General features: G+C 42.8%; 1 protein-coding gene across 1 annotated transcript in view; it reads left to right on the top strand.

The window, feature by feature from the left end:
* The window catches only part of LOC138669690 (periphilin-1-like), a 177,612-nt gene that overhangs the window by 3,934 nt on the left and 146,585 nt on the right, over positions 1-27,093 (top strand). Inside the window, exon 2 of the mRNA XM_069756387.1 lies at positions 4,685-4,792. The gene's annotated coding sequence lies outside the window, so the exon portion shown is untranslated. The remainder of the gene's footprint in view (positions 1-4,684; positions 4,793-27,093) is intronic.

Here is a 27,093-nt window from a genome sequence, read left to right as displayed (position 1 = left end):
GCAGGATTATGTGTGATGATGTGGTGGGGGGCAGAGCTACTGTGCAGGGGGCGGGATTAGCGAGTAATCACGATGCCTCTTATATATATAGATGGTATAACTGAAAATAGAATATGATCTTCCCACCTTTTGGGGAGTTCGGGAAGCCCGACACTGGCATTAGGCCTTTGAAGTACTTGTGGGTTAGGGAAGAATATATGTTCTCAAAAGGGGGGATTGATAGGGTATTCAGAGGTATTCAGAGACCCCTATGGCTTATCTTTATATATATATGGATTTTAATATGACTTATATTTCACCTCTTTTGCTGAATCACTGTGATCTTACAATAAGCTACGTATCTAAAATTGCTGCCAAGCAGTGTATTGCTCAAAGGGGAGCCTAATATGGGTGTTAGTGATGGGAACAATCAGATAGTAATGATTAACGATCGTTGTCCAGATTAATTATATTAATTATCTACTTTTCACATGAATAAAGGCTTTAGATATTCAATAGTTTGCACACAGTAGTAATATGAATGCCTTTCCTAAAAGGGTACGGTATATAATGGCAGAACCTGTTGAATACATTTTATGGCTTTTAGACAAATACAACTTGTCCTTGTGTGAATCCATCTTGCTCGAGCGATCATAATAATAATATTTGACAACCATCCAATATACCTTATGGTCGATTTGAGACCACCCTATCAGCTCTCCTTCCCTTCCGAGCTCTGCCATGCGCACATACAGTGGTTTACCCCCACATATTGGGTATTCGCGTACTCAGGACAAATTGTACAACAACTTTTGGGGTCCAATTTCTCCTGTTACCTTTGGTAAAATAAAACAAATTGGATCTGAAGTCGTTTTTTTGTGAAAAAAAAGTTAAATGTTCATTTTTTTTTCAAACATTCCAAAAATTCCTGTGAAACACCTGAAGGATTAATAAAATTCTTGAATGTGGTTTTGAGCACCTTAATGGGTGCAGTTTTTAGAATGGTGTCACTTTTGGGTATTTTCTATTATATAGACCCCTCAAAGTGACTTCAAATGTAATGTGGTCCCTAAACAAAAATGGTGTTGTAAAATGAGAAATCGCTGGTCAACTTTTAACCCTTATAACTCCCTAACAAACAAAAAATTTTGGTTCCAAAATTGTGCTGATGTAAAGTAGACATGTGGGAAATGTTACTTATTATTAACTATTTTGTGTGACATATCTATGTGATTTAAGGGCATTAAACTTCAAAGTTGGAAAACTGCGAAATTTTCAAAATGTTCGCCAAATTTCTGTTTTTTTTTTTCACAAATAAACGCATCATATCAAAGAAATTTTACCACTGATAGGGAAATCAGGTACCACAGTAACATATTCCTGTAATTTATATATATATTTCTAATTGTAAAGACATGCTAGGACATGTCTAGCTTTCCTATCATTCTGACCTTTGATTAGAGCTGCTGACATTACTACGCCTAAAAGTTATATTGATATGAGGCATCTAATGACGGGTGGTGATACCTATTAGGTAGATAATGGGTTGTAAACTGTATAAGGGTATGTGCACACGTAGATGGAACCTCTGCGGATTTTTCTGCACCTGTTTTGAGAAATCCGCAGGTAAAAAGCACTGCGTTTTACCTGCGGATTTTATAAGGATTTCGTGCGGATTCCACCTGCGGTTTTACACCTGCGGTTTTACACCTGCGGATTCCTAGTGAGGAACAGGCGTGGCTGCGGAATAAACAATGCTATTTTTCTGCGCCTTTTTTTCCGCAGCATGTGCACTGCGGATTTTGTTTTCCATAGGTTTACATGGTACTGTAAACTCAAGGAAAACAGCTGTGAATCCGCAGCATCAAAACCACTGCAGATCTGCAGCAAAATCCGCAACGTGTGCACATAGCCTTAGGGTGAGGCTAATTACATTGATTTTAGGACCTTAAGATATTAAATACCTGTTCACAGTTCACTTCTAATGGAAAATCACCTGATCAATTAATGATGATCTCATTTGTAATAAACAGCTGATGTGCGCAAGACCAGAATGTATACGCCCACTCAAAAGAGTATATAAGGGCAGATGTGATTGAATAAAGTTTATGGCGTTGGAAACAGATCATTCTGTCTCTGTCCCATTACTGCTCGAGCATCCTCATATCTGGCAACCATCCAATATCCCTGATGGTCTGACTTGCAGACCAACCTAATACCACTATCATGAAGTACAATATGTCATGAGAAAACAATGTCAGAATCACTGGGATCCGTTGAAGCGTTCCAGAGTTATAACCTCATAAAGGGACAGTGGTCAGAAATGTAAAAATTTGCCCGGTCATTAACGTGCAAACCACCCTTGGGGGTAAAGGGGTTAATAATATTTCAATAAATGTTATGTTTTAGGTCCCTATTATTGCTATCTTTTTCACCATTTGAGGGATTCACGTTTTTTCTAAAAAAAAATGTCCTTGCTTTTTTTTATTCTCTTTGGGAATTTATCTACTGTATAGGTGTAGTGACAATTTTGACTCCATGGGTAATTTCCAGAAACAAGAAGCAGTGGATGTTACTAAGTAAACTGCAAACTGCCATTGTAGTGCCCAGCAAGATGTAGTGACCAGTACGCTGTAGTGAGCAGTACATTATGCCCAGCTCATGCTTCTGGATACACGCACCCATAAATTAGGTGGTCTCTCATCACTACAGAATTGCAAAACATAGAATCAGAAACACATGGGCTACTTGCACATTGAACAAGTCTGTAGGAACATGTTCACACCACCAAGAAACTTGAAGACACAAAAGAGCACAGTGAGGTCAAAAATACTCTGTTGTAAAAAAAATCACAGTAATAAGCAAGTGCTAGTCAAAAGATGGAAAAAACAGGGTAGTTGATACTTTTTTTTTGCAAAAAAATGCATACTAAGCTGCTCCACCAATCGTCAAGGTATACCCATATAGAGCAGTCCTAACTAATGTATATAATCCCTATCTGATGTATTTAAAAACCTGATCATCTGTATAGTACCTGTATAAGCAGGGTTCAGAGAGGGAATATCCATGTGGACCTGCTAGATGGAACAGCTTTAGTGCAAATGACCCACAAAGGAGTGGTGGACTCCCCAGTCTTGTAGAAACCAATGAACAATTATATTTTTTTTTACAACAGAGTATTTTTGACCTCACTGTGCTCTTTTGTGTCAAGTTTCTTGGTGGTGTGAACATGTTCCTACAGACTTGTTCAATGTGCAAGTAGCCCATGTGTTTCTGGTTCTATCATTGTTCTCTTGTTTCTACAAGACTGGGGAGTCCACCACTCCTTTGTGGGTCATTTGCATTAAAGTTGTTCCATCTAGCAGGTCCACATGGATATTCCCTCTCTGAACCCTGCTTATACAGGTACTATACAGATGATCAGGTTTTTAAATACATCAGATAGGGATTATATACATTAGTTAGGACTGCTCTATATGGGTATACCTTAAATAGAACAATATTGTGGAAAAGAACGAGGTCACCAACATTATTATTTAACCCAAATGGGGTATACTCATACGTAGAGAGAATGGGACCAAAAATAGGACCATAATGGACCAACTGCAATGTAATAAACCAAACCAACCGAAGAAAAAAGCAGCAAATAGTCCAGGTATATATATATGCAAAAAGCTTTATTAATGATAATACCAGATAAAAATATGACAGAAGGAAACAATCCCCGTGCTACCCTCAGCATGCACCTAAACGGGCAGGGGACAGGTGCCTCCAATATACAGGGATCCACTTACTAACCATAACAGATGTCTCAGGAAAAATCAAAAATTGCGCCAGACTAACCAAATATAACTACACAAGCTGGACATAGAAGTCCAAGAAAATTAATAAAGAAGCCCATGCACAACAAATATATATTATATACATACCGGTTAGTGTGGAAATGTGCCCAGTGTGGACTGGCACCTCACCCCTGTCCCCGATGATTGGTGGAGCAGCTTAGTATACATTTTTTTGCAAAAAAAGTATCAACTAAATACCCTGTTTTTTTCCATCTTTTGACTAGCAGTTGCTTATTACTGTGATTTTTTTTTTTACAACAGAGTATTTTTGACCTCACTATGCTCTTTTATGCCTTCAAGAATTGCAAAACATGTGGATGCTGAATGTGTTTTAGGCACACTTGAGCACAGAAGAGAGAGAGGCATTTGGATTTAGGAGCACAGAATTCACTGCATTTCTTTTGGGGTGCGAGGACCTATAGCACTTTTCCAGAGCCTTTGTAGTATCGTTGAAGCCTCCTATATATCCATTGACAGGTGACGGACCTGAGTGGGGACTTGGTATTTTTGTGGAGTTGAAGCTTTTATGGGGAACATTTAACACAACATTTAGAATCACATTTATCCAGCGCTGAGCACTTTGGGGTTTCCATCTAAATCGCTGAGTGATGTGATTCAGATGAAACCCTCGTGGGATCCATTCACTATAATGAGGCAGCAGAGTTGCTCTGGACTTCGTCTGGCCTCTGTTCAGCTGTTTCCTTTTTTCAGAAGTGCACAAAACAGTGGCGGACCGCGCTTTTATGCACACCTAAAAAGACGGACAACATCAGATCACAGGGCAGACAACATCCACAGTGATTCCATCTCTTTCAATATAGGGAATATTCTGTTGAAGGTTCTGTCTGAATTATATATTTCAGAGATTTACATGAAAACCCGGTGTCAGCGCTTGGCCCAGAGCGCAGGATAGAAAGTGAGCCGAGTCTTACTGCGATCTTTGGGAGGCACAATGAAAAAATCAACAGCAGGTGAAGAATTGATTTTATTTACGTTTATACCATTCCTTGTGCGTTATAATTGATTAGATGACTTTATTCTTTGGGTCGGTGCTATTACAGCGATACCAGATTTATATTGTTTCTTTGTCTGCACACACTAAAAGACACTTTGTGCGCCATTGTTCGGCCATCAGACATCTCATGTGTGAGGGGAGTGAGCAGACATAGATGTTGGCCCGCAATTGAGGGCGCCATTGTTTGGCCATAAGACATCTCATGTGTGAGGGGAGTTAGCAGACATAGATGTTGGCCCGCAATTGAGGGCGCCATTGTTTGGCCATAAGACATCTCATGTGTGAGGGGAGTTAGCAGACATAGATGTTGGCCCACAATCGGGGGCGCCATTGTTTGGCCATCAGACATCTCATATGTGAGGGGAGTTAGCAGACATAGATGTTGGCCCACAATCGGGGGCGCCATTGTTCGGCCATCAGACATCTCGTGTGAGGGGAGTTAGCAGACATAGATGTTGGCCCACAATCGGGGGCGCCATTGTTCGGCCATCAGACATCTCATGTGTGAGGGGAGTTAGCGGAGATAGGCTAGGTTCACATTTGCGGTTGAGTCCGCAGCGTATCATCTGCAACGGCATGCAAATGCATGATAACGCTTTTTTTATCCACTTCAGCTTACGTATGACAGCAAAAAAAACAGCAGCTTTTGCATTTTTACATGCTTTTGCGCTTTTTATGCGCATGCGTTTGATATTTCCAGGAGGGCGTGTCTCAATCAGTTCCTGGACATACGCAGTCCGAAGTACGCAAGCACATTGAATGCATGCGTACGCAAAGACAGTAATGCGTTTTTTTAACGCACTCATCCGCATGTACATGCCTGCACATATTTGACGGAAATTTGCTGCCTCAAAAATTGCAACATGGTGCGTTAGCTGCGCCCCGCCGCACAACGTAAAAAACAAAAAAATGCATGTGTAAGCAAATGCAGGCACCTGCGTCTACAATGTTAACCCCTTTCTGACCTCGGATGGGATAGTACGTCCGAGGTCAGATCCCCTGCTTTGATGCAGGGCTCCGCGGTGAGCCCGCATCAAAGCCGGGACATGTCAGCTGTTTTGAACAGCTGACATGTGCCCGTAATAGGCGCGGGCAGAATCGCGATCTGCCCGCACCTATTAACTAGTTAAATGCCGCTGTCAAACGCAGACAGCGGCATTTAACTACCGCTTCCGGCCGGGAATGACGTCATCGCCGACCCCCGTCACATGATCGGGGGTCGGCGATGCGTCAGGATGGTAACCATAGAGGTCCTAGAGACCTTTATGGTTACTGATCACCGGTGGCTGTGAGCGCCACCCTGTGGTCGGCGCTCACAGCACACCTCCATTTCTGCTACATAGCAGCGATCAGCAGATCGCTGCTATGTAGCAGAGGCGATCGAGTTGTGCCTGCTTCTAGCCTCCCATGGAGGCTATTGAAGCATGGCAAAAGTAAAAAAAAAGTTAAAAAAAATGTGAAAAAAATAAAAAAATATAAAAGTTTAAATCACCCCCCTTTCGCCCCAATCAAAATAAATCAATAAAAAAATCAAATCTACACATATTTGGTATCGCCGCGCTCAGAATCGCCCGATCTATCAATTAAAAAAAAGCATTAACCTTTCGCTAAACGGCGTAGCGAGAAAAAAATTCGAAACGCCAGAATTACATTTTTTAGGTCGCCGCGACATTGTATTAAAATGCAATAACGGGCGATCAAAAGAACATATCTGCACCAAAATGCTATCATTAAAAACGTCATCTCGGCACGCAAAAAATAAGCCCTCAACCGACCCCAGATCACGAAAAATGGAGGTGCTACGAGTATCGGAAAATGGCGCAATTTTTTTTTTTTAGCAAAGTTTGGAATTTTTTTTCACCACTTAGATAAAAAAATAACCTAGTCATGTTAGGTGTCTATGAACTTGTACTGACCTGGAGAATCATAATGGCAATTTTAGCATTTAGTGAACCTAGCAAAAAAGCCAAACAAAAAACAAGTGTGGGATTGCACTTTTTTTGCAATTTCACCGCACTTGGAATTTTTTTCCCGTTTTCTAGTACACGACATGCTAAAACCAATGATGTCGTTCAAAAGTACAACTCGTCCTGCAAAAAAAAAGCCCTCACATGGCCAAATTGACGGAAAAATAAAAAAGTTATGGCTCTGGGAAGGAGGGGAGTGAAAAATGAACACGGAAAAACGAAAAATCCCAAGGTCATGAAGGGGTTAAAGATAGGAAATCAAGATGCATGCGGATGTATGGGTCAGAAACGCGCCGGACACAACCGCAAATGTGAAACCAGCCACAGCTGTTTTCCCACAATCGGGGGCGCCATTGTTCGGCCATCAGACATCTGTGGGGGGGTGGCATTAGTCAGGTTAGGCTACTTTCACACTAGCGTCGTACTCGGCCCGTCACAGTGCGTCGGGCCGACGTACCGACGCATACTGTGGAAGCGCCGCACAACGGGGGCAGCGGATGCATTTTTTACAACGCATCCGCTGCCCCATTCTGAGCTGCGGGGAGGAGGGGGCGGAGTTCCGGCCGCGCATGCGCGGTCGGAAATGGCGGACACAAAGCACCAAACGTTACATACGTTTTTTGGTGCCGACGGTCTGACGCAACCGTCGCACGACGGTTGCGACGTATGGCAAAGTGTTGCAATGCGTCGTTAATGTTAGGCTACTTTCACACTAGCGTCGGAATCTCCCCGTCGCAATGCGTCGGGGACAGATTCCGACGCTAGCGTTTAACGTACTGGACAATGGAGGCAGCGGATGCATTTCTCCGGCGCATCCGCTGCCCCATTGTAAGGTGCGGGGAGGTGGGGGCGGAGTTCCGGCGGCGCATGCGCGGTCGGAAAAAGCGGTCTGTCAGGAGCAAAAAACGTTACATGTAGCGTTTTTTGCTCCCGACGGTCCGCAAAAGCACGACGCATCCGTCGCTCGACGGATGCGACGTGTGGCAATCCATCGCAAATGCGTCGTCAATGCAAGTGTATGGGGAAAAAACGCATCCTGCAAGCACTTTTGCAGGATGCGTTTTTTCTGCAAAACGACGAATTGTGACGGATTGCAGAAAACGCTAGTGTGAAAGTAGCCTAGTCTATGGAGAAAAAACGCATCCTGCAAGCAATTTTGCAGGATGCGCTTTTTCTCCAAAACGACGCTAGTGTGAAAGTAGCCTTATATAACTGAACTTTCCTTGAGCCCCATTTTCTGGGATAGTGCTCTATGACAAGACCTGCTTTTTAGCCCTTGTGTAATACCACGCTGGAGGTCGCCAATGCTATGAAGGCTGACTGCAATGTGTGTACGAGGGCCAGAAGCGGACAGGTGGTCTGCTTCACGGACGGCCCTGGGCAGGAAGGGCCATGCTAGGGAGGGGTCTAGATATGCAACTGGGACTGGCCGGTCACAGCGGCAGGACAAGATAACGAGCGGCACACGGTCTTCTGTACAGCACGTCCGTGCCGCGCGTCCCATTGGGGGCGCGGTTTCTGCAGCACACGCGACTCCCGGGCGGGTGAGCAGACATTACGCCCTACGAGCTGTGACCCCGGCGCTGGACGGTTACGTCGCACCACGCTCGCAGGAGGTGGGGGAAGGGTCAGTCCTCGATGAACGACACTGAGGTGAGACGGGACCGTTATGTGCCAGAAGTTATGGACTTCCTTATGTTACACCGGAGGCTGCTCGTAGCTCCTTGTGCGGGGACTTCCTGTGAGTGGCCGGCAGCGTGTGAGCCATGTTCCTGCCGTGCAACTTCACATGGCCCCGAAATGTAGCATGGGCGCAGCCATGGCAGGCAGGGGAGTGACGAGACTTGTGTGCGACATGGCAGAAACCGTGCGCCTCTTGTGTCCGGACCCGAGACCCCTCATGTGTCAGTCCTCCAAGGTTCACTACTCCGACAACCCCCCTCTCAATACCATGCTTCCCCATGGGAAATAATAGCACCTGTCCTGCGCCATTCTGTGCTGTTGGCGCCTGCATGACACAGTTATGTCACGCGAGCCCTGCAGCCAATACTTGACCTCTTCACTCGCTGCTTTTGGGTGAGATGGACACCCAGAGGAAATCCTGAGTGCAGCAGCAGCCCTCGCTTCTTCCAGGTGTGCGTTTCCTGTGATTGGCGGCAGGGCTGGCGTGATGTGAGTATGTCATGCGAACCCCGGGGAGAGCAGGCGCCAACATTATCATAATGTGTGCAAGCTGTAAAGCTCTGTGGAGAATGTTAGCGCTATATACAGATTATGGAATCTGTGTAGGTGCTATTATTTTACATGTGATTCAGAAATGGGCGTCCAAGTAGTGAGCCATTGAGACTGGCGTATTACACCCTCGTGTTACTGAACGGGTGTGGTGGAGTAAGCTGTGCCGCTTAAAGGGGTTGTCTGGTGTAAATCGTCAAGTCTGCAGTTACACTGTCGCTGTGAAGATTCTCCGGTGTCAGCGCCAGGAATGGCGGTCACGTAGCCACAATCTGACTAGACTTTTTTTATACTTTCACGCAGTACATTTGCACTGATTGCACAGCAGAGGATCCTAACCGTGTGGAGTGCGTGTACTGCGAGCAGTCACAGAGTAGACTTGGGATTTTAGACTGGACAACTCCAACCTGGACTAAAGTGGGGTAACTTTTGAAGAATTTGTAGGGTGGGTATCGCCACGCTTTGTTCTGCTCATATTTTGCCCACTTTGGTGAATGGTGGTTCTGGCCAGGGTGAAAACACACATTACAACATTTTTTTTTTTTTTTTGCCCAACCTCCAGTTTCTCAAAAATGTTGCAACTCTTCTGGCAAAGACACTTTGAATTGAGACCTATATTCTCCAATGTGTTTTTTTTTTTTTTTTTTTTTGCTGGAAATGTTAAGTCCTTTTCCGTCCCTGGCTTCCTGGATGTAGGGATCCAAGTAAATGACACGCAGCACAAAGGTTGTGTGGTTATAAACGGGTAGCCCCAGAGCACGCCTGCCTCACTGGGTGCTGTCCCTTCTTTATATAGTAAAAAGTTAGGCATTTACAGACATGCGCACATGTATTTCACAATCACTTACAAAACAAGTCTATACTAGTGAAAAATTACAATATCTGGTATGTGGGTGAAAGACTATGATAACAAGAAGGAATGCGCGCATGATTACTTCCATAAAAGGAAATGTCAAGTTTGCTGTTTAGAAGCAGATTTCTCAGGAGGAAGACAAGATGGATTCTTTGGTTCAGTCTGGTCTCCACAATTCCCCCCTTTGACATATTCTTTTATAATCTATCATAAATTCTTGCATGAAGTCTGTGCATTCTCTTCTTTATACGGCAGTATACTAAAACATTACAAAAAGTTAATACGGCAATAATAATTATTAGAATCACTAGAGGATAACATAAGAATGAAAAAAACTTATTAGCTGAAGGTGACCATCCTAAGAAAATATCATACCAGTGGTGTTCAGTCAGGTGTTGGATAGATGAGCCAAGTGCTATTATCTTACCGGAGTCTATGTGTGCTTTTACCAACACTTTCTGTAGTGAATAATTGAAACTTTTAATATATTCTTTTACTTCAGCAGATTGAGTTAACATTTCTTTTAACTTCGTTAGGTCCAATGGTTTTGGAATTTCTACCTTTAATTCAGAAATTTTTAATACCTGATTCCGGAAGATTTCTTTCTCAGGAAAAAAATAATATGTGTCATTCACCCATTTCAGTGATGTAAGATTGGATATACAACCAACGTAAGGTGAACTAACATTCAGATAAGATGTGGTCTTTGTACTGTTTGTCACTAAACATACATATCGTGGTGCTACTTCCATGAAGGTTTCCACTGTTCCAACAGGTACTCTAAGCATATTACAGATATTACTCTGGTGTTGAACTAAACATGGTTCATATTCTGGTGTTCCCACACCACAGACATAACCCTTATCCGTAAGATGACAGTAAGATAAATCATGTGTAAGATTCTTAGCATCTACATATTTACCTTTTACCTCTGGGTACCAATACTCATTCATAACTATAATGGGTAGAACAAATAATTTACACCATACTTGTGTAGAGTTTGGCATTACCTGATACAAGGAAAATACTACTGAACAATACAAATCAGTACATATGACATGTTTTCCCCTTTCTTCAAACCACATTTCTTCACGTGTAATGTTCATCAGGCTTTTCCAAACATTATAATTTCCTGTCATCAATTGTGTCTGGGCATTTTGTTTCTGTAGTTGATAATTCATTACTTCTAACCCACAATATGTTAAGTTAAACAACTTAGTTATATTTATCCCTGCTGTATTTTGGAAATCAATATTCTGTTTTAATAACTCATTAATCATCTCTGAAATGTACAAAGCTTTATCTTGGGCTTTAAAGGCGGTTGGTAGCCAATAAGCTCCTACTTTCAGGGCTTGTGACATATATTGTCCTGCGCTACTCCATTTGTTGGCTAGAACTTCCATTTGCATACCATTCATTACTCCCATTCCAACCCCTGCTCCTCCCAGAATCGTATCATACCATTCCCTTTTCTTTCTGTTACATTTAGGGAAATCTGGGAAGGTCAGGTTGAAATGTACCCTCATTTTCTGTAATTGAGTAGCTACATTAGTACAGGTTCCTGGTATAGGCACTATATTGGAAGACGTGAATTTTGGTTGAGTCACATTCTGTATATATATATATATATATATACCAAACAACATTCTGTTAGTAATTTCACTGGTATTGCCACAGTAATATAATCCTTCCTCACTTAATATAGTCTGATATTGAGTTTTTAATTGCTTCATAAGTTTCACACTTTCCTGGAATATTTGTTCTATAGAATAACTATAAAATAATTCAAAAATTGGAGTATGGTTATATTTAGTACAAAGGTACAATGCATCCTTCTCTGCATTAATCATAATCCCTGTACTATTAATAGAGGACACATTAACATATAAATTGGAATAAGCCTTTTCTATAAAATATAAAACTTTTCTCCAATCTGTAGAATCTTTATACATGCGATACAAATTACCTCTACCCATTACTTGGATCTTCATTACGGGCAGGATTTTGATGCTTCACATGTAAAGTTTGCCTGTGTTCTATTTTTGGTACTATTGGTCCAAGACCACGTTGCCTCATGTTTATTGGTCAGATTCTTATGCTCCTTAATGCTTATACCTGGAGTCCATGAAAATGTACCAACCACAAAAATTAAAGGCAGAACTATTATGTAGAAGCCTTTTTGCAATGGCTTGCATGGATCCATGATGCTTTTCCTTCAAGCTTGACTGATGTAGGTGTTGTCAATAGGACTTGGAAGGGTCCGTCAAATCTTGGTTCAAGAGCCTTTCTGGTGTGTCTTTTTACATAAACTTGATCACCTGGTTCCAACTTGTGACTTCCTTCAGTGTTGTCAGGATCTGGAAGGGAAGCAAAAACTTGTGCATGCACCTTAGTTAATTGTTTCTGAAGATTTTGCACATAAGAAGTCAATGACTCAATATTTAACACAAGTTGCTGTGGAAAATAACATCCTAAATTGGCAGTCCTGCCAAACAAAATTTCATATGGAGACAGTTTAGTCTTACCCCTTGGGGTATTGCGTATTGAGTAAAGGGCCAGTGGAAGGCATTCTGTCCAAGGCTTTCCTGTTTCAGCCATGGCTTTCTGTATTTTTAATTTTAAAGTTCCATTCATGCGTTCCACCTTACCAGAACTTTGAGGATGATACGGAGTGTGTAACTGACTTTCAACACCCAACATTTTCAGTACATTTTGAAATATTTCTCCAGTGAAATGAGTACCCCTATGTTGAGTCCTCTTCCGTCCCTGGCTTCCTGGATTGAGGAATCCAAGTAAATGACACGCAGCACAAAGGTTGTGTGTTCATAAACAGGGGTAGCCCCGGAGCACGCCTGCCTCACTGGGCGCTGCCCCTTCTTTATATAGTAAGAAGTTAGGCATTTACAGACATGCGCACAAGCGCTCATATTTCATAATCACTTACAAAGCAAATCTATACTAGTGAAAAGTTACAATATCTGGTATGTGGGTGAAAGGCTACAATATCAAGGAGAAATGCGCGCGTGATTACTTCTATAAAAGGAAATGTCAAGTTTGCTGTGCAGAAGCAGATTTCATCTGGGAGACAAAATGGATCCTTTGGTTCAGTCTGGTCTCCACAATTCCCCCCTTTGACATATTCTTTTATTATTTGTCATAAATTTTTGCATGAAGCTTGTGCATTTTCTTCTTTATGCGGCAGTATACTAAAATATAAAAGAAAATTAGTACGGCAATAATAAACTTTATACTCTTGCATCTATTACACAAAATGTATTTGTGCATACTGAGATACCCTTGAGTACAATCTTGAATAACACATATATGATTACAATAATCATAACTATATGTATTATGCTCTGCATAATCCCGGCAACCCACCCACCGATCCCTCTGAACCAGTTGGCTGGGTTAAGAAAAGAAAAGGTATCTGACCACCAGCTATCCTTATTCTGGTCATTGTCTTTGTCATACTGATCTCTGAGTCGTTGTACGTCCTTTAATTTAAATGTCATACTCATAGTACTATTCGGGTCTATATAATGACAGCAGGTGGGTCCAATGATTTGACACATACCCCCTTGTGAGGCAGTTAGGTAATCCAATACCAGGGTATGTTGGTTGACGACTATTATAAGCTGATTCTGTACAGCTACACTAGTGTTTAGTATATCCAATATATCCCAGATCTGATCATCTAGATAATCCGTGGCTCTAACTAATTTATCCCACATTTGTGTTAACATAGAATAAATAAAAATGGTACTAGCAATTTTGTTGGGAATTCCCATTTGTACTATATGTGGCCTCCCCGAGGGACGTGGTGAGTTATCTGCAGCTCTTTTATATAGTGTGTGCTTGGGTACGGCTTGCATATTCACTTGTTTATTTGAAATTATGAAAGTAGCTGGGGTTAGGCGTCCTAATGTACAAGTACCCTTTATACCTACGGGAAGCCATTTATATGCTCCTTCTCCGCATATCCAAAATGTACCCTCAGGCAGATCCCATAGAGCTGAGTGCTGCAATACCAATCTGTGAGCCAAATCCACAAAACTAGATACATTTTGAAGCATACACCAAGAGGGTTTTTGTCCCAAGGGGCTACAGTACCCGGCTGCGGGATTACCACATACATGCATTCCGTTGACATACTCATTGGATTCATTACAAACCAGGTTCCCCGGCTTACTTGTACAACTGTTATCATCACCTTGGGGGAACAACTCAGAATGTTCCCATTTTCTATTATCTATGTATCTTTCCAATACTACAGGTTTGAAAGCATCAGAGGGAGGGGCGGTTGTACTGAAACTGAGCTGTAGATTTTCTGTGGGGACCTGTCCTAAATTAGTTAATCCAGTCTTATTCCTAGGGACCCAGGCTCCACCCTTATAGGCCAAATATTGTAGATGTGTACTACTCCCTGAGAGATTACCCTGCCACCAAGGAAATTCTACCCATCCCACAATTGGTATGGCGATTGTAGTATTCCATAGCCTAGTATTACCAGTTTGGTTGTTGGCCAGGTTGTCTGAACAATTAGGCCAAGCGAATATTTCTTCTGCTGATACGGGAACTGCTAGAAAAGGTATACTTGTGGCTGATACCGGCGAATGGGTACAGATCCAACAATCTGTCAGGGTTTGTGTATTGTTTAACAAGTCGTGCACTAATTTTCTATGATGTTGTACGAATCTATTGTTCAAAGGGGCTAAAGAATTTAGTCTTTCCCATGCCTTCGTTGTGGTTAACATTATTAACATCAATATCATGAGTTTTATACTGCTTTTTTGCAATGGCTTGCATGTATCCATGATGCCTTTCCTTCAAGCTTGACTGATGTAGGTGTTGTCAACAGGACTTGGAAGGGTCCGTCAAATCTTGGTTCAAGAGCCTTTCTGGTGTGTCTTTTTATATAGACTTGATCACCTGGTTCCAACTTGTGACTTCCTTCAGTGTTATCAGGATCTGGAAGGGAAGCAAAAACTTGTGCATGCACCTTAGTTAATTGTTTCTGAAGATTTTGCACATAGGAAGTCAGTGATTCAATATTTAACACAAGTTGCTGTGGAAAGTAACATCCTAAATTGGCAGTCCTGCCAAACAAAATTTCATATGGAGACAGTTTAGTCTTACCCCTTGGGGTATTGCGTATTGAGTAAAGGGCCAGTGAAAGGCATTCTGTCCAAGGCTTTCCTGTTTCAGCCATGGCTTTCTGTATTTTTAATTTTAAAGTTCCATTCATGCGTTCTACCTTACCAGAACTTTGAGGATGATACGGAGTGTGTAACTGACTTTCAACACCCAACATTTTTAGTACATTTTGAAATATTTCTCCAGTGAAATGAGTACCCCTATGTTGAGTCCTCTTCCGTCCCTGGCTTCCTGGATTGAGGAATCCAAGTAAATGACACGCAGCACAAAGGTTGTGTGTTCATAAACAGGGGTAGCCCCGGAGCACGCCTGCCTCACTGGGCGCTGCCCCTTCTTTATATAGTAAGAAGTTAGGCATTTACAGACATGCGCACAAGCGCTCATATTTCATAATCACTTACAAAGCAAATCTATACTAGTGAAAAGTTACAATATCTGGTATGTGGGTGAAAGGCTACAATATCAAGGAGAAATGCGCGCGTGATTACTTCTATAAAAGGAAATGTCAAGTTTGCTGTGCAGAAGCAGATTTCATCTGGGAGACAAAATGGATCCTTTGGTTCAGTCTGGTCTCCACACCTATCTGACTCGATCACTTCAGGGAGACCATAACGGGGCACCAGTTCGGCAACTAGCTTTACAGCAGTGTTTTTGGCTGAAGCCTTCCGAACTGGATAGGCCTCTGGCCACCCCGAGAACATGTCCACACACACCAGCACATACTCATACCCATTACTCTTTGGCAGCTGGATAAAGTCTATTTGTAATCGCTGAAACGGGTAGAGAGGTCGGACGTGGTGCTTCATAGGGGTCTTTGCTGTCTGTCCGGGATTATGTGCCAGGCATATAGCGCATGCAGCTCAATAGTCTCTTGCGTAGTTGCCAAAACCTGGAGCCAACCAGACTTGCTTTGCCAGTAGTGTCATTGCATTTGCAGACACATGCGTAGGGTGGTGCAATCCACCAACTACAATCGGGTACGAGGCTCTAGGTAGACATATTAGTCCATCTTTCTTCCAAATTCCCGCTTGTTCTTCTGCCCCTTCCTTTTTCCACCTGTCCCTCTCCTCTTCTCCTGCATCTTCCTGTGCTTGTCTCAGTCTATCTTCAGTATTTTCCGTGGGATTTACAGTATGGACCTGTTGTAAGGGTTTGACTGCTGCTGCTTTGGCTGCTTTATCAGCCCTATCATTTCCCCTAGATTCCCTAGTGTCGAGTCTCACATGTGCAGCTACCTTGATTACTGCTACTTCTTTTGTTTCTTGTGCAGCCTCTAAGATCTGTTTGATCAGAGAAGCATGTTTTACAGGTTGTCCTGACGCTGTCATGTAACCTCTAGCTCTCCAGATTACTCCAAAATCAAACACAATACCATGTGCATACCTAGAATCAGTGTATATATTAGCTGTCTGATTCTCAGCTATTTTTAGAGCTTCAATCAATGCTGTTAGTTCTGCTTCTTGTGCAGATTGTTTCGGTGGAAGCGGTTCTGCTTTGAGAGTTTCAGATTCTGACACAACTGCATACCCTGTATGGAAGTTACCTGTGTCATCTGCAAACCTACTACCATCTATAAACAGCTCTAAATCTGGATTTTGAAGTGGTGTTTCGGATACATTGGGTAAGCCTACCGTTTCTTGTAAAATGAGCTCTGTACAATCATGTGTGTCTGTAGGGAAAAAATTTGCGTATGGATCAGTGTCCTTATTCCCCCCTTCAGACTCGAGAGGTAGCAGTGTAGCTAAATTGAGAGTCTGAAGCCTAGCAAATGTGATATTAGAGGGGAGCAGCAAAGAACACTGCAGCCGCAAATGTCTGGCCATGGAAATGTGTTTTGGTTGGACCTGGTTTAATATCCCATAAACATCATGTGTAGTTTGAACTGTGAGTGGATGCTCTAGGACAATTTCTGATGCTTTGTCCAACAATAGTGAGACAGCAACAACTACACGTACACAGGTTGGCGCTGCTCTAGCTACGGGATCTAACCTTGCTGAAAGATATGCAATTGGTCTTTGTTTCCCTGCATGCTTCTGGGTAAGAACTCCTGTAGCATGGGAATCAACTTCTGCAGCCATAAGCTGAAATGGTTTGGTGTAGTCTGGTAGCCCTAAATCTGACCTTCTTTTGTCAACATGTAAGGTTCACTTTTTACACAGTCATACAGTGGTTGCATTAGTTGACTGGCATGTATAATCCATTGTCTACAATGAGACACTATTCCTAAAAATGCTCGTAGTTGTTTATGATTTCTAGGCTCATTCATCTGTCTTATTGCTTCAGTTCTTTGAGGTGTAAGATGCTTTTTACCTTGAGAAATGCAATGACCTAAAAAGATCACTTTGGTCTGACAAACTTGTAGCTTTTGTCTATTCACTTTACACCCTTCTTTTTCTAGAAAACATAGTAAACTCACAGTGGACCTTTCTGCAGTTTCTAGATCTGGGCAGCAAAGTAGTAGATCATCCACATACTGCAAAATTACTACCTGTGGTTCGGGTTCAAACCTCTGGAGGACTGTTTGTAGGGCATTTGAATAAAGAGTAGGGGAGTGTATCATTCCCTGTGGAAGGCGTGTCCACGCCAACTGTTTGCCCTTAAATGTAAATGCAAACAAATGCCAACTGTCTTGGTGTAAAGGAACCGAGAAAAATGCATTTGAAAGATCTATTACAGTAAACACTTGAGAACTGGCTGGTATCTGTGATAGTAACGTATGAGGATTGGGTACAACTGGGGTGATTGGATCTAGAACTTTGTTTATTTCTCTTAGATCATGTACCATACGATATTTGGGCATAGAACCCTTATCAAGAGTTCTCTTCTTGACTGGATACAGAGGAGTGTTAGCAGGTGATTGTATCTCTACCAAAACTCCTTTCTCTCTATATCCCTCTATCTGTTTTGTAATCGCTAGTTCCTGCTGGGCACTCACAGGGTATTGTCTGAGCTGTGGGAGAACAGTTCCTGGTTGCACAGATAGTTTTACAGGAGAGATATGCAATAATCCCACATCAGTGTCACCCTGTGCCCACAGTGTTTCTGGGACCGTTGAGAGGTCTAGATCTGTGGTGTACTCTTTTTCTTCAGTATAATCCTCAAAAGCCTGAATTCTGACATATTGTTCTAATATTTCTGCATCATCAGGGATAGTCAGCATAACTGTGCCATCTTCCCTAAAATTGATGTTAGCTTCTAATTTCTTTAGGACATCAGTTCCCAACAAACATGTTGGGGCACCTCTGGCATACAAAAATCTGGATGCAAAACATTTAGGTCCTAATGAGACCTCTAGGGGCACAGTATATGGCAGTGTTCGAATTACCCCATCATAACCCTCAGCCAAAGTTGTTTGCTGTGAAACATCTTCTGGGTTCGGAAGAAAATCTTGATTCAAAATTGTGGAAGTTGCACCTGTATCTATCAAAAATGGAATCTCTCTTCCCCCCACATTCACCTGTATCATAGGTCTTCTAGCTGGTAGGGAAGTTTGTAACACATTGAGTCAATCTGAGTCTGGTATGGGACCATCCACTATGGATGTCTGTTGGGTGTCTGAGGGCTTATTCTTTGGTACAAATTTTCCTGATTTTATGTCTGCCTGCTTCTTTCTACACTCTCTCTGGAAATGTCCTGGTTTCTTGCAGTAATGACAGGGAAAATTATGTCTTGCCCTTCCACCTGTTGTGTTTGCTTGCGCTATTCTGACAGGTTTTTTCTTTTCTCTTAAATCCATAGCAATGCCCATACATCTTTGTTTCACTATCTGTGGTTGTTCTAGAGTTCTCCAATCTGGCGTAGCTGACTTGAATCTTTCCTTAATGCCTGGTTCAAGTCCCTCAATCAATTGTTTAGTATAGAGCCGGAGGACTCCTGGATCAGCAATATTTAATCCCTCATCCCTAAAGCTATCTTCCAGCTCCCGGGAATACTCATCTATGGATTGACCTGCTTTCTGCATAACTATGCCTGTGGATCCTCTCTCCCTCTGTTTTCCTTGCATGAACTGATTTAGAGCCTCTACAAACCGGTTTCCTGACTCTATCACAAAAGGTGCTCTTACATTTTCTCCTGCTGGTCTTTGAGCCTGTGTTGCTACAATCAGCTCCTGAAACATTCCCGATGGCATTTTTAGCCTACATAATTCCATTCCATCCATCCATGAACCATTATGTGTGCGAATTATTTGCTCTATATAACTAGCAAATCTATTTGGGTATCGAGTTGGATCTGGTGCATTCATAAGAAGAGACATACCCTCAGCTGGTGTCCATGGAAAATACTGCTGTGTTTCAATTTGCCTAGTAATTCTTTGATTAGGATTCTCGGGATCAGCTTCTCTCACTCCCTTTGTTATTATCCTAACAGGTGCTAATAACTGATGGCCTTTAGGGGCCCCACAGGCGGAACACTCAGTTCTCCAATCCGGATTCTGCTGGCCACAATTTTGGCATACCCATCCTTCCACCCCGCTTAACCCAGGATATAAATTTGGTATGGGTTTCCCTTCCTCTGTACCTCCTAAAGGTACAAATGGTTGAACATTCGGATCTAGATAAGGAGGAGGAACTGAATGAGTCGTAGCACAACATTTTCTCGTACCCATACTCCATTTGGAAGTGTCTGGATCATACTTCCAATTCTCCTCTTTAGCTGTTTTTGAGACCTTTATCATACAGTGTATGATTTCTTCCCACCCATTATCCCTGATAATTCCACCTCGTTCTTTACTCAGTCTTTCCCATTCAGTGCTAAACATAAGTGCTTCTGAAATTCCCAATTTTTTTCTTACCCTTCTGATCTGCCTTCTGACTGTCTTTCCACATCTTTCCTGTATGATCTCTTTTGCTTCTACTTGTCCTAAGACGGTTTTTGTCTGTTTATTTCCCATTTTTCTTTTCAATAATAGCTACACTTATCCTAGGTGACGTTTGGACAACCACCTCTCTGGAGTGATGTCTCGTTGCCTTCTTCCTAGGGAGCTAAAATATTGAAGGGCTGATCTGCTCCGTTCTTTCTAATGTGCAGAATAAACTTGATTCCTACAATGCACGCAAACAGGATCAGCAACACCAAACAGATCACCAAACTTTCCGTCTCTGTTATCATACTTGTCCCAGGCTCATGGACCCGTGTCCTGGGCTCATTCTATCAAACTCTTATCCAGAAATGAAAGAACAAGTTCTTAAAGAGAGTCAAGCATGGGCGGAGGTCTCCCCGAAAGGACGCAACCACATGACCCAGTTAGGCTGACTTCACTAATAAGACTTGTCCTAACAATTTCGGCTTATTGTTTTACGTACTTTTATCCTTCTTTCATAACATGCCACAACCTTCACACTGTTCACACACTGCCAGGGACAGGACTCATAAATCTATACAATATGGTAACCCGAGTTTTATAGGTATCTACTCACTACTAGACTAACCCAGCGTGACACGGCTCGTAGAGATCTTTCGGATAATACAGGGCAGATAAAAGAGAACTAATAATGTCTCTTACCTGGCCAGGTTTTTCAGTTCATTTGCCGTCCATTATCCCAGATCTCCGTTGTCCGTATCCGCAGGTGAATCTCGAGCAGATACTCTCGCCTCGGGTCCCTGTTCGGGCGCCAAGAAATGTTAAGTCCTTTTCCGTCCCTGGCTTCCTGGATGTAGGGATCCAAGTAAATGACACGCAGCACAAAGGTTGTGTGGTCATAAACAGGGGTAGCCCCGGAGCACGCCTGCCTCACTGGGTGCTGTCCCTTCTTTATATAGTAAAAAGTTAGGCATTTACAGACATGCGCACATGCGCTCATATTTCACAATCACTTACAAAACAAGTCTATACTAGTGAAAAATTACAATATCTGGTATGTGGGTGAAAGACTATGATAACAAGAAGGAATGCGCGCATGATTACTTCCATAAAAGGAAATGTCAAGTTTGCTGTTTAGAAGCAGATTTCTCAGGAGGAAGACCAGATGGATTCTTTGGTTCAGTCTGGTCTCCACAATTACTCTTCCTAAAAGGACAGGAAGTATGAAGGTAGGTGCACACAATTGGTAAACGCTGCGGATTGGATGCTGTGTACTTGTGCAGCGTCCAACCCGCAGCGTCCAGATGTTACAGCATAGTGGATGCGATTTTTCAAGAAATCCCATGTCCACAGCCACCCACGGAGACGGACATGCAGCGTGTCTCTCCAGACAGCAGCATGTCAGTTTCTCTTGTGGAGACGCTCAGTCTCCACAAGAGAAATTTCACCCATAGAATGTATTGGACGCAGTGAACACATGCGGATTCACCTGCGTTAAATAGGCGGCAGCACTTTGGATGCAGCGGACATGCGCTGTGTCCAAAGCGCTGCCAATTCTTGATTGTCTGCACATATCCTGAGATTCTAGGAAAAAAAGCCCCATAGGTCAGTGTGGAAACTGCAAGTTTTTTTTTTTTTTTTTTGTATTAAAGATCATATGAAGAAAAAAAATGAGAAGCAATGCCAAAATGTAAAAAAAAATACAAATAAATAAATAAATGGAACACAGAAACCCTTTATGGACAATAGGTCATTTTCTGACGGCTTTGATTTTGAAGAAACGTGAAACAAAAAAAAAAATCCACTATATGTGTTTACGCCCATATTTTAGGTAGTTAAAATTTTCTGATTTGAATGTATTTTTCAGGTGCTTAGTTTATAACCATTTGCAGCAATAGGGCGTACGGTTATGTCCTAATGTGACTCCCAGATTTAGGCTGGAGTCACACATAACATAAAAAATCGGTTTGTTTTTCACGGCCGAGATTCGCAGAAATGTTCCTGATCAGTGATCCGTATGTCATCCGTACGCAATGCGAGGATGTGATTTCCCCCCCCCCCCCCATTAACCCTTTCATGACCTTGGGATTTTCCGTTTTTCCATGTTCGTTTTTCGCTCCCCTCCTTCCCAGAGCCATAACGTTTTTAACTTTTCCGTCAATATGGTCATGTGAGGGCTTATTTTTTGTTGGACGAGTTGTACTTTTGAACGACATTGGTTTTACCATGTTGTGTACTAGAAAACGGGGGAAAAAATTCCAGGTGTGGTGAAATTGCAAAAAAAAATGCAATCCCACACTTGTTTTTTGTTTGGCTTTTTTACTAGGTTCACTAAATGCTAACACTGACCTGACATTATGATTCTCCAGGTCATTACAAGTTCATAGACACCAAACATGTCTAGGTTCTCTTTTATCTAAGTGGTGAAAATAAATTGAAACTTTGCTAAAAAAAAAAAAAAGCGCCATTTTCCGATACCCGTAGCGTCTCCATTTTCCGTGATCTGGGGTCGATTGAGGGCTTATTTTTTGCATTCCAAGCTGACATTTTTATTGATTCCACTTTTGTACAGATACGTTCTTTTGATCGCCCGTTATTGCATTTTAATGCAATGTCGCGTTGACAAAGAAAAAGTAATTCTAGCGTTTTGATTTTTGTTTCTCGCAACGCTGTTGAGCGATCAGGTTAATGCTTTCTTTTATTAATGATAGATCGGGCTATTCTGAACGGGGTGATACCAAATATGTGTAGGTTTGATTTTATTGTTTTATTTTGAATGGGGCAAAAGGGGGGTGATTTAAAAAAAAAAAAAAAAAATATATATATATATATATATATATATATATATATATATATATATATTTACGGTATATATAATTTTTTTCTTTTCTTTTGCCATGCTTCAATTGCCTCCATGGGAGGCTAGAAGCTGGCGCAACTGGATCGGCTCAGCTACATAGCAGCGATCATCAGATCGCTGCTGTGTAGCTGAATTGCAGGCTTGCTATGAGCGCCGACAACTGGGTGGCACTCACAGCAAACCGGCATCAGTAAACAGAGGTCTCAAGGACTTCTATGGTTACGATCCTGATGCACCGATGACCCCCAATCAGGTGACGGGGTCGGTGATGTCATCATTTCCGGCCTAATGGCCGGAAGCGCCGGTTAAATGCCGCTGTCAGCGTTTGACAGCGGCATTTAACTAGTTAATAGCGGCAGGTGGATCGCGATTCCACCCATCGCTATTGCGGGCACATGTCAGCTGTTCAAAATAGCTGACATGTCCCGGCTTTGATGTGGGCTCACCGCCGGAACCCGCATCAAAGCATCAGAAAGGGGTTAAAGTATCCGTGTGACATCCATATGTTATCTGTATGGCGAGATTTTCTCGCTGGCTTGCAAAAATGGACATATAATGGAACCATGGCCTCAAATATTCGTGAAAATATATCTATATATAGATATATCTATATCACACACGCACACACACTTTGGACACACCTTCTCATTCAAAGATGTTTATGTATTTTGAAAATTATAAGTTCACACCGAAGGCATCAAAACTATGAATTAACACATGTGGAATTATATACTTAACAAGAAAGTGTGAAACAGCTGAAAATATGTCTTATATTTTAGGTTCTTCAAAGTAGCCACCTTTTGCTTTGATGACTGCTTTCCACACTCTTGGCATTCTCTTGATGAGCTTCAAGAGGTAGTCACTGGAAATGGTCTTCCAACAATCTTGAAGGAGTTCCCAGAGATGCTTAGCACTTCTTGGCCCTTTTGCCTTCACTCTGCTGTCCAGCTCACCCCAAACCATCTCGATTGGGTTCTGGTCTGGTGACTGTGGAGGCCAGCTCATCTGGCGTAGCACCCCCTCACTCTCCTTCTTGTTCAAATAGCCCTTACACAGCCCGGAGGTGTGTTTGGGGTCATTGTCCTGTTGAAAAATAAATGATGGTCCAACTAAACGCAAACCGGATGGAATAGCATGCCGCTGCAAGATGCTGTGGTAGCCATGCTGGTTCAGTATGCCTTCAATTTTGAATAAATCCCCAAGTGTCACCAGCAAAGCACCCCCACACCATCACACCTCCTCCTCCATGCTTCATGGTGGGAACCAGGCATGTAGAGTCAATCCGTTCACCTTTTCTGCGTCGCACAAAGACACGGTGGTTGGAACCAAAGATCTAAAATTTGGACTCATCAGACCAAAGCACAGGTTTCCACTGGTCTAGTGTCCATTCCCTGTGTTCTTTAGCCCAAGCAAGTCTCTTCTGCTTGTTGCCTGTCCTTAGCAGTGGTTTCCTAGCAGCTATTTTACCATGAAGGCCTGCTGCACAAAGTTTCCTCTTAAAGGGACACTGTCACCTGAATTTGGAGGGAACAATCTTCAGCCATGGAGGCGGGGTTTTGGGGTTTTTGATTCACCCTTTCCTTTCCCGCTGGCTGCAATATTGGATTGAAGTTCATTCTCTGTCCTCCGTAGTACACGCCTGCGCAAGGCAAGATTGCTTTGTGCAGGCATGTACCACGGAGGACAGAGAATGAACTTCAATCCAATATTGCAGCCAGCAGGTAAGGAAAGGGTGAATCAAAAACCCCAAAACCCCGCCTCCATGGCTGAAGATTGTTCCCTCCAAATTCAGGTGACAGTGTCCCTTTAACAATTGTTGTAGCGATGTGTCTGCTGCTAGAACTCTGTGTGGCATTGACCTGGTCTCTAATCTGAGCTGCTGTTAACCTGTGATTTCTGAGGCTGGGGACTCGGATAAACTTATCCTCAGAAGCAGAGGTGACTCTTGGTCTTCCTTTCCTGGGGCGGTCCTCATGTGAGCCAGTTTCTTTGTAGCGCTTGATTGTTTTTGCAACTGCACTTGGGGACACTTTCAAACTTTTCCCAATTTTTCGGATTGATTGACCTTCATTTCTTAAAGTAATGATGGCCACTCGTTTTTCTTTACTTAGCTGCTTTTTTCTTGCCATAATACAAATTCTAACAGTCTATTTAGTAGGGCTAATAGCTGTCTATCCACCAGACTTCTGCCCAACACAACTGATGCTCCCAACCCCATTTATAAGGCAAGAAATCCTACTTATTAAACCTGACAGGGCACACCTGTGAAGTGAAAACCATTCCCGGTGACTACCTCTTGAAGCTCATTAAGAGAATTCCAAGAGTGTGCAAAGCAGTCATCAAAGCAAAAGGTGGCTACTTTGAAGAACCTAGAATATAATACATATTTTCAGTTGTTTAAGTATATAATTCCACATGTGTTACGGTAATTATTTATATTATTACTATATTAATATATTTATTTCATAGAGAGATTGATAGCAGAATAGCCAATAATTCAATTGTCGGCATCTGTAAAATCATTGTAGAACCCAACAGCACATGAGACATGGTTTATATACAGTCCGTTATATTTTTTATGTCCCTGGCTAATGTTAGCTGTGTTCGTGTGTAAAATTTTGGAGCTGTAGGTGTTAAATTTAATGATTAATTCACAGAAAAAATTGGCATGGGCTCCTGCGCAATTTTTCTCCGTCAGAGAGGGAAAGCCAGTGACTAAGGGCAGATATTAATAGCCTAGAGAGGGACCATGTTATTGCCCCAACTTGCCCGCCCCCCCCCCACACACACACACACACACACACACACACACACACACACACACACACACACACACACACACACTTTCCCACGCTAATGAGTTCACGTCTGGTCAGGCGAGGAGGCTGCGCAGTCAGCTTTTCATTCATTCCTCCTGGTTTACAGCCATTACCACGGCTCCCGGTTGTAAGCTATTTAACCCCCAGAGATGGATTGCAGCGTGGGACTTGACTGTACAGCTGTACAGCGGACAGGTAAGGGATAGTGTTGCTTTTTTATTTTGGATTTTTTTTTTTGTTTCCCCCTTCTTCTCTCATGGCACTCGTCCGTATTCCTCTCTAGTGTGACTCCAGTCTTAGATTCAGGCTCACCAGTCAAACTCTCATCTTTTCTGGCAGATAGCTGTGATATTCAGCCATCATCTTCCCTGACTAGTGCGTGGAGCAGAGTTCCACCTACGGCTCTTAACATTTCAAATGCTGCTTTCACTCTGACGCAGGATTTACAGTACTTCGGCAGGGGGCACAATCTATCAGCCCATCGGTGTCCCTGTGACGCGATCGCAGGGTGATTGTGGGTTGTCATGACAGTGGGGGGGGGGGGGGGATGTCTGCTGAAGATTCCCGTCCTCATCGTGATGCTTCTGTGAATGCTAGCTAGTCTTCAGATTGTGATTTGTGCTATAGACAGCAGTACTTTACTATTGCTGTGTACAGTACAAGCGATCAGATATTCGCAGGTTCAGTATTCCTTTAGGGACTAAAAAACATTGTGAAAAAAATGTTTTTAACGCACCTCTCCAGAGCTTATTTTTCAATTCCAGCCCTGGGGTGGTGCCAATAATGTAAGCTCCCTGACCCTAGTAATGCACTTACCAGCTGCTCTCTTCAGCTGTAAATGGCGCTGCTGCGGTCCAGATCTGCCATCTTGTGACCGCAGCTTCAGACAGATGGGAAGTCGGAGATGAGTCACAAGTTCTCTGTGTAAAGGTACCTTTACACATAACGATATCGTTAACGATATCGTTGCAACGTCACGCTTTTTTGTGACGTAGCAACGATCTCGCTAACGATCTCCTTATGTGTGACAGCGACCAACGAACAGGCCCCTGCTGGGAGATCGGTGGTCGTGGGGAATGATCAGGACCTTTTTTTGGTCGCTGTCATCGCTGGATCGGCGTGTGTGACGCCGATCCAGCGATGTGTTCACTTGTAACCAGGGTAAACATCGGGATACTAAGTGCAGGGCCGCGCTTAGTAACCCGATATTTACCCTGGTTACCATTGTAAAAGTTAAAAAACAAAAAAACAGTACATACTCGCATTCTGATGTCTGTCACGTCCCCCGCCGTCAGCTTCCCTGCACTGACTGTCAGCGCCGCCGGCCGTAAAGCAGAGCACAGCGGTGACGTCACCGCTGTGCTCTGCTTTCCGGCCGGCGCTGACAGTCAGTGCAGGGAAGCTGACGGCGGGGGACGTGACAGACATCGGAATGTAAGTATGTAGTGTTTTTTTTTTTTTAACTTTTACAATGGTAACCAGGGTAAATATCGGGTTACTAAGCGCGGCCCTGCACTTAGTAACCCGATGTTTACCCTGGTTACCCGGGGACTTCGGCATAGTTGAAG

The sequence above is a fragment of the Ranitomeya imitator genome, chromosome 3 (assembly GCF_032444005.1).
Source record: "Ranitomeya imitator isolate aRanImi1 chromosome 3, aRanImi1.pri, whole genome shotgun sequence".
Lineage (NCBI taxonomy): Eukaryota > Metazoa > Chordata > Amphibia > Anura > Dendrobatidae > Ranitomeya > Ranitomeya imitator.
The sequence above is the reverse complement of the archived record's forward strand: the minus strand, read 5'-3'. Positions and strand labels throughout refer to the sequence as shown.